Raw genomic sequence first — 18,795 nt, forward strand, 5'->3', positions numbered from 1 at the left:
GAGCATCCAGACTGAATGGACACTGTCTTTCATGTAAGCTATGATTGCTATGCACAGAATGGCCACCAGGGCACCTGTGCTTTTTCCTCTTTCCTCTTCTTCAGAAAGAACTCCCTCTTTCCCCGTCCACACATGCCTTTTCTGAAAGAGCTCTTTCAGAAAAAGGCTTCTTCCTTGTAGAATGAGGATTACCAATGCTGGAAAAAACCCTGTTCTTTTGATTTTCTTGTAGAAAAACGCAATTGCAGTGTGGACGTTCCTCAAGTTTTGTCGGAAGAACGGCAGTGTAGACATACCCCGAGTTGGTAGCAGTAGTAGGTTAGCTACTCGGTAGACTGGCCACTAGAGGGAGACAGTACACATTTTACAAGCATTTTAACAGAACTGCATGGAGAAGTTTGGTGGGGCCGAAATCCTATACCTTCCCCTGAGTGGATTTTAAATGGAAACCTAGAGATATTGTCTTTGATTTATTTATCAACACAGGTGGAGTAAATCAGCATGATTGCTGCTGTCTCCTCTCTTACAATATCCCAAATGTGATTGTGCCTGTCCTGTGATTTGTTCCTCTCTGGGTATCTGCATGCAGATGTCTTAACTGGAAAATACTTAAAATGTCAATACAATCCAAGTTAAAAAGGAGGAGGAGGAAAAAAGCCAGCTTGGGCTAAGTGGCCACAGGTGGAGCATTCACTTTGACTTACAATCGCATGAGCTTGTGTTCTGGACAGCCTTGCCTAATGCATCTTTTATCAGCTGGTGCAGAAGATTAGGAGCTATTGCAAAGATATCAATAGAGGCTTTCTGAAGTGGTTTTCAATTGGCCCTATTACTGAAGATATACAGCAGCGATCATTAAAATGCACTATATATGTATTTACAACATATAGAACAATTTATACGGTCTGTAATGGGTATGGCAAATTGCGCTGTTGGTTAGTGCGGGGGGAAGATAAGTCATATCATACTGCTCTGGTGTAATCAGAGGCTTCTATTTCACACAGCAAGATTCACATCCGCAACAAGCACTCCACTAAGGGAGAGAGCAGAAGGATTTCTTTACTCCAAAGGAAATGCCACAGAATTAATTTTGCTTCTAAACTGCAGTGTATAAATGCTGTTTTGCAGCCAGATGGTGTCCAACTGTGGTATACAGCCACACCACTCTAGCTGCGCTCTTTTTCAGCTCTCACAAGCGAAATGGGGACAGGCTAGGTCAGCAATTCAGTGAAACGCCACCTGAGAGAAAGCTCGGCTATGCGGGAAATGACATTTGTGATTCAGTAGGTGGCGTGCTTGCCTCTGGGTTAATACTGATCCCCTGTCCCCATGTAGTGCTAACGCATGCTGGGCTGCCAGAGCTGCTGCCTTTCATAAAAAAGGCATTAAAGATCCCAGGCAGAGGGTTTGCCAGCACAGGGACGTTAGCCCCAAGTTCCTGGCCAGTCTTGGGTAATGCTGTAAAGCTAATCCCCTAAAATTCCCCCCTGGAATTTGAATTGGATACTGCAGTCACTTTCTCATCCTATTTTAAATGGCTGCTTGTGTAACCCACACACCTCTTGGGTGTGGTGCACTGACCCAGCTAGTGACACTTAGACCACTTGCAGAGAGGCAGAATGTGATGTCTCTACACCTTAGCTGAGAGCCAGCTGGCTTTTAGCTCAGGCGGTGGAGGCTTGTACTAAGCTCCAGAGGTCCTAGGTTCGGTTCTGCCTGTTGGTGTTACACATGATGTTGCTGTGCACCGTTGACGGTTGCCATGTTTTAGCCCAGAGATGGGAGCACTTCAGTAGCAAGGAAAGAGATTGGTAAATGTGCTGTATAAATAAAGGATTATGCTTACAATGTCTTGGGTTGATGAGACAGCAACATTGCTGCTCACCTCTGAGCTGAAGTTCTGCTGAAATCCTTTTCTCATCCCTGTCGCTTTCCAATTCTCAACCTCAGCATTGTTCAGCACTCTGCTACGTAAGGCCTACGTGCTAACCATGTGCCCCCTGCGGTGCTTTAGGGCTGCATCGATATATTATTTACACGGCACCAAGAGCAAGCTAGAAACTTTGTGTTTTGCTTATGTAGCACAGGCCACTTGGAAGGCGCCTTGCAAATCAGAAAGCCTGACTTGGCCACCAGAGCTGGGCAGGAGTTTTGCTATGAGTCTCCTAAGACACCTGTTCCTAGAGGGAATGTCTGGGCTGACCAAAGCCTATGTCCAGCTGCTGGGTGAGTGATGCCTTGGACCCAAGAGACAGAATGTCAGGGAGGAGCCAAAAACACAAACATCAGCGATCACTTGTATTGCTGGTGTCTGAGATAGCGTGCCGGAAGGGGACAGGTGCTTATACAGTCAGTATTGCCATTTCCCCTTCCTCCATACTAGAGAAATGCACAAACTAGCTAACCAATCTAGCTAGCCATCAAAGCCCGCCCTGAGAAAAATTCTCCCTAGAGACAACAAGAAGCGTCTCTGGAATGACTCCTCGCCTTTCTGAGATAAGCTCTAAGACTTACCTCCTTCTTAATGAATCAGTGCAGGTTGAACCTCTCTAGTCCAGCACCCTTGGGACCTGTCCGGTGCCAAACCAGAGAATTTGCCAAACCATGGGAGATCAATATTGTCTAGCAGCATTGCCAACACTTCCACTGCTTACTCTTAGAAAATATTTAGGGGTAAATTAGAGCTAGATAACAGCACAGAACCCTGACAGCCAGAACTGGTGGCTGTAAACAAACTTTATGGGACCTCAGGAAATGTGGACCCATGATAAATGAACATCTGGCTCACTAAAATCATGCCGGACCATGGATGTAGCTGGGCCAGAGAGTGCCCGACTAGAGATTGCATTAGAAGCTTAAACGTCTCTGATTCATGGCATAGAGGACTATTGTCTTCATCACTGCTCAGAAACTGAGATAGATGGACAGTGAACATTATCAAAGAAGTTGCAGACAAACTATAGTCTGCACAGATGAATGCTAAAGCGAAACACCCACATGTGCACCTCCACACTTCACCTTACCTCTGTTAGGCAATTTTTATTCCACATTCAAATCTCACAGGCTCATCTGAATTCACTTTCACATGGATCAAAAAGGGGACAGTTCCCAGTTACATTTTCATGAAAAATAATCTCATTGATTCATTGTTTTACCCTGTGGCTAATCCAAGAATGGAAAAGGGAAAGCACCAATCTGGCTTTCACACCAATGCAACCTCGCAGAAGAGATGTGTGTGTGTGTGTGTGTGTGGGAGTGAAAAGCACATTAGAAAGCTGAGAACAAACAAACTTGGGATAACTCTCAGCCTGTCTGTCTCATTTATTCTGGTGATTTAATCAGCTATGCCTCTTGGAATGAGGGGGAATCCTGCAAGAGGAGCCCTGTTTGTAGAAAAGCACTTTCTGGCAAAGCAGCATAAGGGAGCCAACATCTACTAGATAACTCGGGCCAACCATGCAAGTAACAGCTTCCTAATTAATGAACAAGAAGGCTACGTCTAGACTGCATCCCTTTTCCATAAAAGGGATTTAAATTAGACGTATCGCAATCGCTAATGAAGCAGGGATTTAAATCTCCCCCGCTTCATTAGCATAAAAATGGCTGCCGCTTTTTTCCGGCGTGGAGCTTTACCGGAAAAAAGCACCAGTCTTGACACAGATCTTGCGGAAAATAAAGCCTTTTCCGAAAGATCCCATATCCCTTATTTCAGAAAGGGATAAGGGATCTTTCGGAAAAGGCTTTATTTTCCGCAAGATCAGCGTCTAGACTGGCGCTTTTTTCCAGCAAAGCTCCGAGCCAAAAAAAAGCGGCAGCCATTTTTATGCTAATGAAGTGGGGGAGATTTAAATCCCCACTTCATTAGCAATTGCGATACGTCTAATTTGCATCCCTTTTACGAAAAAGGGATGCAGTCTAGATGTAGCCTAAGAGTGTTTCCCATATAGTCTGTATGGAAGGCAATGAATGGGTTGATTATGTCCACCACAGAAGTTAATTAGAACATCCCTGCTCAATTACAAATCTCTCTTTCCAGGAGGTGTAGAATTTGGACATAAAAATGTGCTCTGAGTTTAAATGTGTCACACTGGAGCTACGTCTACACGACAGAATTTCTCTGGTATCCTGGAAAAACTCTGCCGTGTCCAAGGAACATGCCTGCTTTTCCAAAACTTTTTTCGGAACAGCAGAAACGCTTTTTTGGAAGCCCGTATTCCTCATTTTACGGAGAATAAGGGCTCTTCTGAAAGAGGATTGTTTTCTGACTTTTGGCCCAGTGTAGATGGTTCACAATTTGCGTACCTTTTTCTGGAAAAACCCCCAGCAGTGTAGACATAGCCTGGATCTTTGCACTGGGATCAGTCTGGTTTTTTAGACTAATTTAAATCAATCTTTTGGGGGACCAGGTGGAATGTAATGGAGATACAGACAGGGTTGCCAATAGGAGTGGCAAAGGAGGCAGCTGTCCTGTAGCCCAGTGATTTAAAAGGGTCCATGGCTCCCTGCTGCTGCCACTGATATCTCAGCAGTGATAGCAGCCATGGCTGTGGCCAAATTCCTGGGTCCTTTAAATCACTGCCAGAGCCTCAGAGGCATTTGCCTGGTGGTGCTGAAGTGCTGGCCGAGGGAGGCTAGCCTCCAGTCCTGCCCCTTCCGAGGGTCCAGAACTGGCCCCCACCCCTGACCCAGCAAAGTCTGTCCTTAGGGCTTTCTACAGCAAGGCCCCTGGGTGATCTGGAAGTCTGGTTAATCAAGGCAGAATGTTGCTGGGGTCTGATCCCTGACTGGTGGCTGGCCCGTGGGAAGTCCTGCATGTCTCAGTCCAGTTCCTGATGGACAGTAGACTGTGCTGCAAAACAAACTCCTATTTTCTGCTAATTGGCCTCTTCATTGGCTACCTCAGCAAGGAGGCCAAGGGCCACATGGGCACTAGGAGGTGAGCTTTCCTCTCCCTCTCAGAAGTGACAGATGCATGTCAGGGATGAGGTACCATGGCAGGGCAGGGTGGGGGAAGCTAGCACACCTGATGTCTAGGATGCACCTGCTTTCCAGATAGCCTGTCAGTCAGACTCCAGGAAACCTCCCATTCTCTCTGCTGCCAATTCTCATGATTTTATTGCAAGTGGCGTGATATTGGGTGTGTTTTGTAAAGCTCCAGCTCCCGCAGTCATGTGATTATATGGGGAACTCAGCTATTTTTAAAGCACTTTTCTAGTCCTCCAGGGGGTGAAGAAAAGCTGGAGAATGTGACCCTGAAGGATGCAAAAAACAGAAGGCAAATAAAAATAACCTCGTATGGATTTATTTTTAAATCTCATGATTTGGAAGCTAATTTGGGGCCTGAGTCATGATTTTTGAATACTTGGCATTGGCAATCCAGTACCTTTTGCCAGCTCTAGACACGCTTTAAAATAATGTGATCATTTAAAAATAATGATGGTGTTAAAAAAACATGTTTGCCAGCTGCAGTGGCTGTTTTGGGCTCAGTTAACACCAACATTCAGATTTTGGCATTTTTGCTAATCGTGCCACTCACTGTTTTGTATTCATCTGGGGTGTGCGTATATGCATGTGGACCCTATCTCCTCCTAGAACTAAATGGAGTTTTCACATTTGCCGCACAACTGTCCGATGATAAAAACAACCACCAGGGACTAGGTGTGAGCTGATGACCTGTGAAACAGACAGTGTTTCAGTCCACAAGGCAGTTCACGGAGTCTGACCTTCTGTATATCTCTGTCTGTTAAACCCCACCCAGCCACCCACACAAGCCTGACAACCAAAACAAAACCAAAATATCGGAGCCCTCTGGAGACTAAAGTGGAGTGTGCTACGGGCAGAGAACAGAGGAACCAAGATACTCCAAAGCACAAGGCAGGGAATTGATTAGGTGAGATATGCCCAGAGGATCCTAGTAACAAATGACCCATGCCTAATGCCACAGAGAGGGTAAAAAATCCCAAAGGATAAATTTTTTCCCAATGCACCCTATGGCAATTGGTTAGACCCCCAAGCACCTGAGCAGCCAAACTTCTGAGAGAAATCTCAGTGCCACATCAGAGCTCTGGTCCCCCCTGTCCAGTATCCCATCTCCAGTCATGGCCATCTCTGATGTGCCAGAGGAAGCAGTAAAAGCAAAATACAGTGAGGGTAAATATTTACTTCCTGACCCCTGCAGGTGACTGATTGAAGCCCTGAAGCATGAGATTTTTTTAATTTAAGACTTGCCGGTAAAAGAGTCCATATCCTGTTACCAGTGACCATAGCCATCCAGTGTCCGTTGTTCAGTGTTCATAATGAAAATACTGTGTTTTGACAAAGGTATTAAGGCAGAATCTGCATAGATTTCAAGGAATATTGTAGATCCCTGTGTCTTTTATAAAAAATGTGACCACAGTGAGCTGTATGTTTTCCAAAGACATTCCCCAAAAATGTTCTCCTACATACAGCACATGTCCAATTCCTAAATACATTTTCACTTGATACCCAATAGATCTGTTCTAATTTAAATCAGACACCAGTAAGGCTGAATACATATTGAACCATCAGTTTATTATCTGCTGGACACATAATTTTTAACCCTTAAAAACACTGACATTTTCCAGACTTCCAGCCAAATTACTGCTCATGGGACTAAGATATATGGGATGAATTACCGGTAATAAAGATAAAGATCTATGGGATGGATTAATCAAATTGTAAATTTCCACTGTAGTCAATGAATCAAATGTGACGGTGTGTTTCTGACCCCACTGCAGTGAACAGAGCCAGCATATTCAAAAGTGGATTCAGACAGTGGCCAACTTGAGATATTCTAGGGCTGCCTGCAAGCAGTGTGCCCCGCAAGCAGGAGAGAGTCGGGTGCCTCCCAGCTGATTAGCATAGCTGGTAGCATGCATTTCTGCTGGTGGTGCACATAACACATTTTATGCTGCACATAGATGTAAAAATTAGAGGGAACATTGGCTGCAACTCCCATGGATGCGCAGCTGCACTTATCAGCGCTCTTAGCCCTGTCTGCACACCAGACTACACCTCCCACAACTGAGGGTTGCAAGTTCCAACCAATATGTTCGCAATCACCATAGGGTTAAGACCAACTCCTGCACATATTCTCATGGGCCAGGGATGGTGATTCACTTTCACTGATTGGGGTCCTATTGTTTCTAGCCCTGTGGGGCAGCATGATGACAATGCACTCTACAGCGCAAATGAATTGTGTCCCCATCTCTAGTTAACCACAGGGAGGAAGGGTGCTTTGCCTTCAAACACTTGCGCCTCCATGCTACTAACTGCATCTCCTCCTCTCCCCCCTTGCATGTGCTGGGCCTCTGCCTGGCAGCTTTTCTTCTGAGATGACAAACCCCCAAGTGCTTTTATTTCTGAAAGTGGACAAAAAAAATCCGCTGCAAAGACTTCTTTTATCCCTGGCCCCCACGTGGGGCCCTGTTCATAATCTAGTTTTGACTGGGGCATCAAATGCCTTCAGACAAGCTATGGGCTTTAAAGCCCCAGGCATAGGACGGTCTTGACGATCTTTGATGTGCGTGAGTCTCTCTGGTGCGTGATGTCTTGCATCTAGGTCTGAACAAAATACTAGACACCATCTGCTCAGAGCTATTCTGATGTTCTGGCCAACCGTCACTGTGTATTTACCAAGGAGAGCGCAGGGCTTTAGCCATTCGATTTCTCTTTGGCCGTGTAGGAGAGACATGAAAAAAGGAGATTAAATGACAAAGGAAAAAAAAACCCAAACAAAAAAAAAAAAACCCTATAAAAAACCCCACTGAGGATGTAAGCCCAGAAAAGCCAGGACATGGAAGTGAAAGCAGATTTTCTTTCTTCTACACCAGCACAGTGGAGTTTGGGACTTTGTTTACAACAGCGTAGAGCTGCGATCAGAGGCTATGTCTAGACTAGAGAGTTTTATTGGAAAAAGGTACACACATTGCACGCTGCAATTTACGTCCCTTTTTCCGATAGTTTTGTTAGAAGAGGCTTTTCCAAAATTTGGTCCGTCTACACTGCGCCAAATTTTGGGAACACCGCCTCTTTCAGAAAGCCCTTCTTCCTCATGGCCTGAGGAAGACAGGGCTTCCAAAAGAGTGCATCTGCTCTTCCGCAAAAAATATGGACATGGCAGAGTTGACATAGACAGAATGACCACCGTTGCTTTGAACCCAGCTCTCTCTGTCATGCTGCAGAGAGATCTCACTTAGCCCTGGTCTACACTAGGGAGTTATTTTGAAATTACTCCCCTTATTTCGAAATAACAAGCGTCCTCACTACAAGCCCATTATTTCAAAATAAGGGACTGGTTATTTCGAAACAATAACTCCTGCTTTCTACAAGGAATAGCACTCATTTCAAAGTCGTTATTTCAAAATACCGGTTGTGTAGAAGCTCTGCTGCTGTTATTTCAAAGTAATGACTCCCCAGTGCTTCCTGGGGCTCTAAGTCAAGGTAGCACGTCCACATTAAGGCTACGTGTACACTGCAGTGCTATTTCGGGATATCAGAGTATCCCGAAATAGCTATCCTGTGTTTTAACAGCAAGCCTGTTATTTCAGGCTCACTATTCCAATGTTCTTGTAAATCTCAAGGGACGTTTTGGAATAGCGGGTTATTTCGAAATTTGGCGCTGTGTAAACAACATCAAATTACGAAATAAGCTATTTTGAAATAAGATTGAAATAAGATACGCAATTTGCAAAGCTCAAACTGCATATCTTATTTCGACCCACAGTGCAGTGCAGACGCCCTAACAGAGCCTGTCTCGGACTAATTTTGAGGCTTCTCCATAGTATAGACACGCTATTTCGAAATAGTTATTTCGGGAGTTATTATTTTGAAAATAATTATTTCAAAATAATTTCCTACTGTAGAGGTGCCCTCAGATGCTATTTATCCAAATCCTGCCTTGACCAAGATGCTATCGTTGTCTTTGTTTCCCGACCAAAGATGAAACCTTCAAGAAAAATGCTAGCCACTTAACACTGCAAATAAACAGTGTGTGGGGGGGATGGGGCCGGGGGAGGCAGGAGAGACTAGCACACATTGTCAAGGAAGGGTAAAAGATTGAAGAGACCTTTGCTCTGATAGAGGCAATAACATGTAGGTTTGTGTGTCTTGCAGCTCTGCTGAGCTAAATGCTGATGCCATCTGTTGGCACCTTTTGGTAATGCACTTGGCAATGCCAGCTGAGAATTCTCACAATATGATCATTTATTATTAAGTATTATTATTTCCGGGAGTTATGGTCATGGACCAGGACTGAGATGTGCTAAGCACTGTACAAACAGAGAACAGAAAGCACCCTGCTCGAAAGAGCTGGCAATCTCAGTAATGAATAATACACTTGCATTTGGAAGGGGAATGATCATGTCATTTATAACTCCTCCCTTGTGATATAACAATGCAAACAGTATATCAGGGTAGTGGTGCCTAGTAGTAGGCGTGGAAGTCAGGAGTCCTGGGTTGTTTGCCTAGCTCTGCCAATGATTTGCTTTGTCGCCTTCAGGGAGTAAGACTTCTGGGCCTCAGTTTACCTCTTATCTATCCCACCTCCTCTCCGGTCCTCAGAAGCAGGGTGGCATTTCAGGGACTGCTTGGTATGGAATGGGGAAAGCTAACACATTCTAAGCTGCAGCTGCCAGCAGGGAGGGGTTTTGCGGCCAGCAGGGACAGGAGCATATTGCCCTCAGTTGAGACGCAGCAATGCAGAAGGAAGGGCCTTTGAACAAATGGGCTTTGAATCCAGTAGATCAAGATGCCTGAGACTCTTTGCTTCTTCCTTGGGGAATAAACCCACATGCGGGGGAGATCAAATCCCCCGAGCTGCCCCGAGAAGAGAATTAACATGCGTATTCGCTTGAACCCATTTGGATCTTCTGCCGATCTTACCCCCAATGGGATACCCCATCCATAGATCCACACCCTGCAAAGCCACCCCTCTTCACATCGAGGCCAGCGCTGCTTTGTGTACCACGGCCAAAGCTGGCAGCCCTGTGCTTGTTGCAGGCTCTTTGCTACGGGGGGATGATGCAAGAGGCAGAAAGAGCACAGGTGGGATTGGCAGCTCCCAGTGGATCTTGTCGGGCTGGATTAGTCTGCTTTTGTCTTATGCACTGAGCCTGGAAGCTACTCGAGATGATGCACAGGAACGCCAACAGAGGGAGAATGCACTGCAGAGGCTGCAGCAGAGCTTCTAGTGCAGCGGTTTTCAAACTTTTTTCTTGTGACCCAGTTGAAGAAAATTGTTGATGCCCATGACCCAACATGATGATGTCTTTTGACTGGAGTGTAGGGGCCAGGGATGAGGCACTTGGGGTACAGGAGGGGGACCTGGGTTGGGGGGGCTCAGAGTTGTGGAAGGGGATTGGAGTTGGGGTACAGGCTGGCAGCACATGGAGCCCCGTGGCTCCCCTGTTTAGAAGCCAGACCAGCTGCTGGTGGCTTCTGGGGCACAGTGCCAGGATAGGCAGGAAACCTGCCTTAGCACCCCCACCGGTCACCTTACAGCAAGGCGACCCCGTGCCTGACATTCCGCAACCCACTCGTGGGTCACAACCCCTAGTGTGAAAATCACTGGTCTGGTGAGTTGTCTGTGCAGACTGGGCAATCCCTTCGCATGCTCCTCCCCAGCCTCTGGGCCTCTTTGGATGAAAGAGACAATTTGTTCAGGGGGCTCTGTCCTGTCAGCAGCCCAGGGCGGACAGGAGCAGCAGGTGGGGCCTGGAGACGTAGGGCCCTTCCTTCCTGTATATGTGCCAGATGGTGACTGCTCTTTCTGAAACAGCGCCACTAGGTCGGGGTGAGAGCAGCTGCTGCATGCTGGCTGAAGGGTGCCCTGCCCAGCGACGGTGCCTGTAACAATGACTGGTGTCTTAGTGCCTGTTCGGTTTCTGACACTTCCCCTGGAGAGTCCCGGCTTTGCCAGGGCGAGGGAGTCAGTGAGAGATCCTGCCCTTGAGGGAGTGAGCCAGGGAAAAACTGTGGCACCTACGACAGCTGGGAACAGGGAGCTGCCTTTTTCTGTGTGGTGTACGAGAGCTGGAGGCCTGGGCAGTGTGTCCCCATTGCACATGGACTCCTTACGCCCTCGTCATGGGACTACGCTGGACTTAACAGATGCACCCTGCCCCGGGATGAAACGCGTGGGAGCCAAGGGCACCCGACAAGGCCCAGCTCCTGGAACTAGTGACAGCCAGGACGCCTTGCTCTGGCAGCTCACCCACGTCTCACGGCCTTTCCTCCCCATGCCACCTCTGCGGGGGCTCTGCAGGGTTTGTGGCTCATTTGGATGCAGGAAGCTGCCCCAGCCCGCTTTGCACTCCCCTTTGCCTCTGGAGCGCAGCGAGAGGAGCCCTCCCCCCGGCACAGTCTGAGCCTAGCCAGGTTGCGCGGTAGCACCGACCGGCTACTCATCTTGCTGGCAGCATGTTCCAGCACATGACACAGATGCCCTCTGCCCCGGCCCTGCCTGGGCTATGTGTGTGGGGGGGGCCCTTTGCAGCTCTCTCCACTGGGGTATGTTTCTCCCAGCCGGACAGGTGTCTCTGGCCAGAGCAACACCCTGTGGTCTGTGTCAGGTGACAGGCACCGTCAGACTGGTCCAGCATCTCCTCCCAGTGGCAGGGCTTGCTGTGCTCCACTGCACAGCAATGAGGTGGGAGAAGAAAACTTCCCTCTCCCTTCCCCCTCCGCCAGAGCCCGAGCGGAACAGATGTGAACCAAACAGGGCTGCTTCTACATCCCCTCGCCAAGGCGCCGGGCTTGGCAGCCATCCTAGGACACGAACAATGGGAGGCTGGCTGTCTGCGAGCCATTCTGCTCTCTTGACAAGAGCCGTTTTCTGCTGCCTGGATCCACAGCACAGGGACTCTAGGGCGGGGCCTGCCCGCAGGCCGGAGAATAAATGGAGAGGCAGCGCTGCTGTACTGCCCCACTGGCCTTCCGCCCACCGCGAGTGCACAGCCTCCCCACTCCTCAGCCAGCCCCTGGGGCTGGGAGGGGAAGGAAAACACCTGCTTTCTCTCTCCCACACTCCTCAGAGAGGGCACCCAGCTAGGGCCAGCTCCTGGTGCTTTTGCCTCACCTCTTCCCTTCCTGAGGTGGAGAATTTGCTTTCTCGTCAGCCAGCCTCCTTCTTCAGCCTGCATGGCAAGGGGCCAGGTGGTCTCAGAGAACAAGGGACATGGAGCCAGCCTCTGCCTGCTGCTCACACTCTGGTAATGGCCCAAGTGGGCAATGGTGCCTAAGGGGCCCTGCGCCCTGAACCCGGAAGTGTGCCGGGAGCTATGGGCAGCGAGTTAATATTCAGAGCCAGGGGCCCTGCTCCAGCAATATGTGGAGCTGGGTGTCTCCCGCGGCTCTGCCTGGAGCGGTCTCCGGCCCCCCCCACCGGATCCCCCACGCGTCCTCCCACTCCGTCCCCAGAGCGTCCCCCTCGGCCCTGGACTGTCCCTGCGTGGCTCTCAGTGCAGCTCCCCCTCCCCGGCATGCGCTGCTGCCATATGTGGCATTGCAGGTGGGTGGAGAGGATGCCCGGGCATGACATGACGTTTTCACCCGGGACTTTAAAACTCTTCAGGGCTACGTTGCATCACATGGCGTAGCTCCAGGTTCGGAGTCTGGGGCCCGAGCGCAGACTCCGGCCCTGCAAAGTGGAAGGTAGAAGGTAGGGGAGGGGGGAAACTAGAGGGAAGGGGTGGGAAAGGAAGAGGCTTGTGCAGAGGGAGGAGTGGGAGGAAGGAACTTGTGCAGGGAGGGGGAGGAAGGGGCTTGTGCGGAGGGGGGCGGGGAAGGGGCTTGTGTGGGGGGGAGAGGAGGGAGGCGGGAGAGGCGGAGGGGGGGAGAAGAAGGGGCTTGTGTGGAGGTGGAGGGGGAAGAAAGGGGAAGGCACCAAGGCTATGTCTAGACTGCAGGCTTCTTTCGAAAGAGCCTCTTTCGAAAGATCGCGTCTAGACTGCAGGCAGATCTTTTGAAAGAGAAATTCGCTTTTTCGAAAGAGAGCACCGAGTGAGTCTGGATGCTCTCTTTCGAAGACGGCCTCTTTACATTGAAGAACGCCTTCTTTCGAAAGAGGAACTTTCGAAAGAAGGCGTTCTTCCTCGTGAAATGAGGTTTACCGCCATCGAAAGAAAAGCCGCGTTCTTTCGAAATAATTTGAGTCTGGACACAGGGGAAGTTTTTTCGGGAAAAGACTACTTTTCCCGAAAAAACCCCTGAGTTGGGACACGGCCCTAGAGACAGCGTGGAGGAGAGACAAATGCCAGGGGGCCAAGTGCAGACAATAAGGAAAAGGGCAGGAGGGGAGGTGTCAGTGGGAGGGGGGACAGGGTGATGCTGGGAGAGGAGAGGAGAGGGGAAGGGCATTGGGGGCTAGAGGAGGGAGGGGGAGGTGCTGGGAGAAGGCTTGAAAGAAGGGGTGGTCATGAGAAAGGTGGGGATGGAGCAAGTCATGGGTGAGGGCACAGAGAGGCAGGAGGGGAATGGGGCAGAGAGTGGTGAGGGGGTGGGCATCAGGGGAAAAGAGGACAAAGGGTTCAGGGGCAGTAAGGGAAGGGGGAGGCACCAGGAGGGTGCAGGGCTAAAGAAAGGTGCAGGTGCCAGGGGATTCTGGGGTGAAGCAGAAAGGCAGACACCTGCAGGGGAAGGACCAGCACCAGAGGAGAGAGGCAGGGCAGGTGTGTAGAGGGAGGTGTTAGAAGAGGGGTAGCTCACATGATCAGAGTGGGACTACTGGAGGAGTGGGCACGGGGGGAGAGAAGGGCTGGTGGAGGGGGGCAGGTCTCAGGAAGGCTGAGGGCAGTGTGACGGACCGGGCCGTGTCTGGGCACAACTGAGGGCATCCGCTCAGGGCGAATTGCTCAAATCCGGGGCTCCTTACAGCCCCCAGACTGGTGGCCTCTCCAAACAGGCCACAAACCAGTCCCACAGAGCGCTTCAGCTGCCTGCCTGAAGCCTCACGAGCAAAACCTCTCTGACACCCCAGCAATATCCGTGCCCCAGATGGCCCCGGGCCTCATACACAGGTGGGGGGGTCCTAACACCCAATCCCACCTACCCCGAACAAGTTCTGTCCAGTTCCAAGAAACCAGCCACAGATCCCTGGTCAATTTACCCTCTGGACCTTACCCACAAATCACGCTGGGCCAATCCTTTACAATCTATATCTAAAGGTTTATTATCACAAGAAAGAAAAGCATGAGAGTAAGGTTGTTAAAGATTAGTATGTTACATGCACCGAATCTCCCAGTCCTCGATGCAGGCTCTAGCAGAGATGTTACAGCTGCTGGTTTAAAAGTTCTTGTTGCACATCCTATCATCAGGATGGGTTCACAGGTCTTCCGGGCTCTTCGATTCCTGCAATGCTGCCTCTGGGATGAAGTGCTGAGCTGACAACAAAATGGCATCGACCACATGGCCTCTTTATACCCCCTTCCTGGCCTCTTCTTGTATGCAGCAAGTCACCTGGTCCTCAGCCTCTCTCTGCTGGCCACTCTTAGGTGTCCGCCCTCATGCTCCCACAGGGCCTCCCACAGGGCCTCGCTAATTAGCATATCCACAGGCCCGGGCTCTGCCCAATGCTCAACCACATGCAGAGAAATATTCAGTATCCACATAGACTACAGATTCCTAACTACACACACAGACATTATACAACCACATAAATAGCTTACATAGGATTATCAGATAATAAGCTTCTATTCAGCACCCCACATGGCCCCCTTTTATACCATTTTCTGGGGCCAACACCCCCACCTATGGGTGCAGCATTGATCTGGCTGCTCCCCTCAAGATCCAGTAATGTGACAGGCAGTGAGAAGGGCAGGAGTCAGGACAGCAGAGGAGGGTGAGGAGTTGGGAGGCAGCAGGCACCAGGGGAGGAGACATGGCAGCAGAGAGAAAAGGTAAAGGTTTATAAAATATTTATTAATAACTTGGGTGCCACAGTGGCACATCGAAACAAGCCAAATGAACTCAGTACCAGTGCACAACACAAAATCCATTCTGGTCATGGGAGGAAACTCTTAGGCTATGTCTACACTACTGGCTTCTTGTGCAAGAACATCTTGCTCAAGGGTTCTTGTGCAAGAAGTCTTGCACAAGAACATGTCCACACTGCCATGTGCAAGCTGTAATTTTGTGCAAGCGCATCCATGGCAATATGGAAGCTCTCTTGAGCAAGAAAGCTCCAATGGCCATTTTAGCCATAGGGGTTTCTTGTGCAAGAAATCCCTGCCGAGCATCTACACTGCCCTCTTGCACAAGAGAGCTTATACTTGTTAGAAAAGAGCGTAGCTCATGTGCAAGACACCCTCTCTTACCACGCTGTACTGTAAATTTCCTTGCACAAGAGCAGGCGGGCAGTGTAGCTGCTGTGTGGGTTCTTGCACAAGAACAGCTGTACTTGCGCAAGAAGCCGCGAGTGTAGACGTAGCCTGAGGGTATGTCTACACTAAGCTAATTCGAACTAACGCATCCAGACTAAAAAACTAGTTTGAATTGGGGGGCTGCAGGAGAGCTTCCATCCCCAGAAGCCCGCAGAGCCAGCCCAGTCCTCCCCATCGGGGGCTCGTACCCCATTCCTCCCTCACCTCCTTCCACTTACCCCTCCCTAGCCCCCCTTCCTGATGTAAAAAATAAAGGACAATTGTGTTCAAAAATAGAATCTCTCTTTATTGAACAAAACTGGGAGAGACTGGGAAAAGGAGGTGGGAGAGGGGAAGAGAGAGGGTGGGAGAGGGGAGGGCAACTACAATGATGAGGGGTTTGGAACAGGTCCCATATGAAGAGAGGCTAAAGAGACTGGGACTTTTCAGCTTAGAAAAGAGGAGACGGAGGGGGGACAGGATAGAGGTCTATAAAAGCACGAGTGGGGTGGAGAGGGTGCATAAAGAAAAGTTCTTAATTAGTTCCCATAATAGAAGGACTAGAGGACACCAAAGGAAAGGAATGGGTAGCAGGCTTCAAACTAATAACAGAAAGTTCTTCTTCACAAAGCAAATAGTCAGCCTGTGGAACTCCTTGCTGCAGGAGGCTGTGAAGGCTAGAACTAGAACAGAGTTTAAATAGAAGTGAGATCAAGTCATGGAGGTTGGGTCCATGGAGTGCTATTAGCCAGGGGGTCGGAGTGGTGTCCCTGCCCGAAGTTTGTGGAAGGCTGGAGAGGGATGGCATGAGACAAATGGCTTGGTCACTGTCTTTGGTCCATCCCCTCCAGAGTCCCTAGGATTGGCCACTGTCGGCAGACAGGCTACTGGGCTAGATGGACCTTTGGTCTGACCCAGTATGGCCGTTCTAAGCTCAGGGCTCGGGTCGGGGGTCTCAGTGGACCACCTTGATTTTCATTCAAACCTGCTCCTGGGTGGCCAGGCTGGCAGCTCTCCTGCCCTAGACGGCCGCTTTCCTGTGCCTAGTGCGGAGGTCGTGGACGAGGTCCACGATGTCTACACTGGACCAGGCGGGTGCCCGCCTCTTGCGGTCCTGGGCAAGCTCCCGGGAGCTGCCAGCCTGGTCCCGGGAAGAGGGGGAGGGCTGGGGGGCATCGGGTGGCTGGCTCGAGCCGTGCCAGGTGCAGGGTCTGCTGGCTGGGTGCTGGCAGGCTTGCACCTGGCACGGGCACCGTAGCCAACCTGTGCCCCTTTAAGATGTCCGGGGCCGGGAGGGGGGCAATAGAGTTTCCCTGGTGTTGGGCAGAGTGGCCACCAGGGAAAGCTGGGGAGGGCTAGCCTCCCACTAGTTCGAATTAAGGGGCTACACACCCCTTAATTCGAACTAGTAAGTTCGAACTAGGCTTAGTCCTCGTAAAATGAGGTTTTCCTAGTTCAAACTAAGCGCTCCGCTAGTTCGAATTAAGTTCGAACTAGCGGAGTGCTAGTGTAGCGCCTATCAAAGTTAATTCGAACTAATGTCCGTTAGTTCGAATTAACTTTGTAGTGTAGACATACCCTTAGAGGGAACACTTCCCCCAGCCTCTCTGCCCCCGAGTTAATGTCACACACATTGGGTTAATGCAATTGCAGGTTAGTGGCAGGAGGGGGGGTTTGGTGGGGGCCAAACTAATCCCTGTTGGTAGGAGGATGGTGGGAAAAGTCCTTCGAGAGGGGTGACATGACCCCTTTTACTTCTGGTCATGTGTCCATCTTGCCTCGAGCGTGTTGCCTTCAGAGGCCTGGTTAACGGGGGCGAGGGGGTGTGGCTAATGGGGCATCACCAAAAATGATACAAATCTGCCGGCCCTGGAGGAGGAGTGCGTCGGCTGCCTGTGCCACAGGAGGTGTGAGTTTAGTGCAGGGTTTCCCTGTGCCACTGGAGAGTGTGTGTGTGTTGGTGGGGGATTGTGTTTTTTTTTTTTTGCTCAACCAAAATTGCTGTGGGGCCCTGTCAAAATTGTTTGAATTGGGCCCCGCACTTCCTAAAGCCAGCTCTGCATGTGAGTCCCATTGCCATAGTGCATCGTGGGAGATGTAGTCCCCCTAGGGAGCCTGGGACTTTTTGGAGAAAGAGGACAGGAGCCAACCAAACTACAACTCCCATCAGGCACTATGAGAGCATTTACTATTTCAGTTTTCAGGCATTCAGGTTTTCCATGAAAACTCAACATTGTCCACAGGAAGCAGATACCTTTTGTGGAGAAACTGTTGAGTTGAAACACCCTGTTGACTGATCATTTTTGATTCACTTCAGATTAGAGCATGAGAAAGGCCTTAGACAGGGCTTGGGGGATGCAGGGGAGCATGGTTCCTCCTCCTCTGCTGAGGACTGTGTGAAGGCTGGAGCTGCTAAAAGCACAGTGAGTGCTCACCTCCCAAACCTCCTGGTGCAAGGACAGCGCTGTCTCTCATGTCAGTTGGCTGCTGGTGTCTGCTTGAAGTGGTAGGGGAGGGAATTTGTGTCAATTGTAGTGGATGGTGGAACACTTTGGGAGCTGTCTTGCATGGAAGGGGCATCACACAAGGCATTAGCTTTGTTGGAACATGGTGCACTTCAAAAGCACACAGCTGTGCAGAAAAGGGACATTAGGTTTTTACTTCTTCTAGCTGGACACTGCTGCTAGCTCTCTGGCACTGCCTTCTCCTACTTTCATATCCAGCTGGCCAGAAAGACTCATTCAACAAAAGGAAAAGATTTAAATAAGCATAACGTTGCCTCTTCTGACACTAGACTTGCTCCTTTGCTGTATTGGAGCAGATGTCTGGAAATTGCAATTCAATTTCCCAGTGTAGGAAAAATCAGTGGTGTCATGCCTAGCTATATATTTTATTCATACACATACACCAGTCCTGAAATTAGATAGTCAAACAATATGCAGGCCATCCCTTTCCCCAGTACTCTCTGCCCCAAACCAGTGCCTGGCTCCCAGGGAATGCAAACATTGGCTCTAATCAGAGCCCAGGGCAGAGAGCACTTTCTCCTGCAGCTCTCTATCCTGAAATTCTGCACACAAGCTTGCATAACCCAAAGCTAAAAACAAAGTGTATCTCCCAAGAGTCAAACCTTGCTCACATGCCAAGAAAAAGAACGAGGAAGACTGTGTGTAACAGCACCACCTACTGACACCTGCCATAACAATACATTACTGTAGCACCATAATAATCGCTAGCTTGGTAGTATTTAGTTTCCTCCCCTAATTTTAATGTATGTCTGTTGCAAAAAAAAAAAAAAAAAAAAAGTAAACTTGCTGGGCTAGGGACCTTGTTTTCTTACTTGGTGTCATGGTCCTTGCCTTCAAAGCAGTGTGGTCTAGTGGCCAGAGTCTCTACACATTACCCCTGCAATCAGGATGGT

The sequence above is a fragment of the Pelodiscus sinensis genome, chromosome 23, assembly GCF_052426305.1.
Source record: "Pelodiscus sinensis isolate ZL-2025 chromosome 23, ASM5242630v1, whole genome shotgun sequence".
NCBI classification, from domain to species: Eukaryota; Metazoa; Chordata; order Testudines; family Trionychidae; genus Pelodiscus; species Pelodiscus sinensis.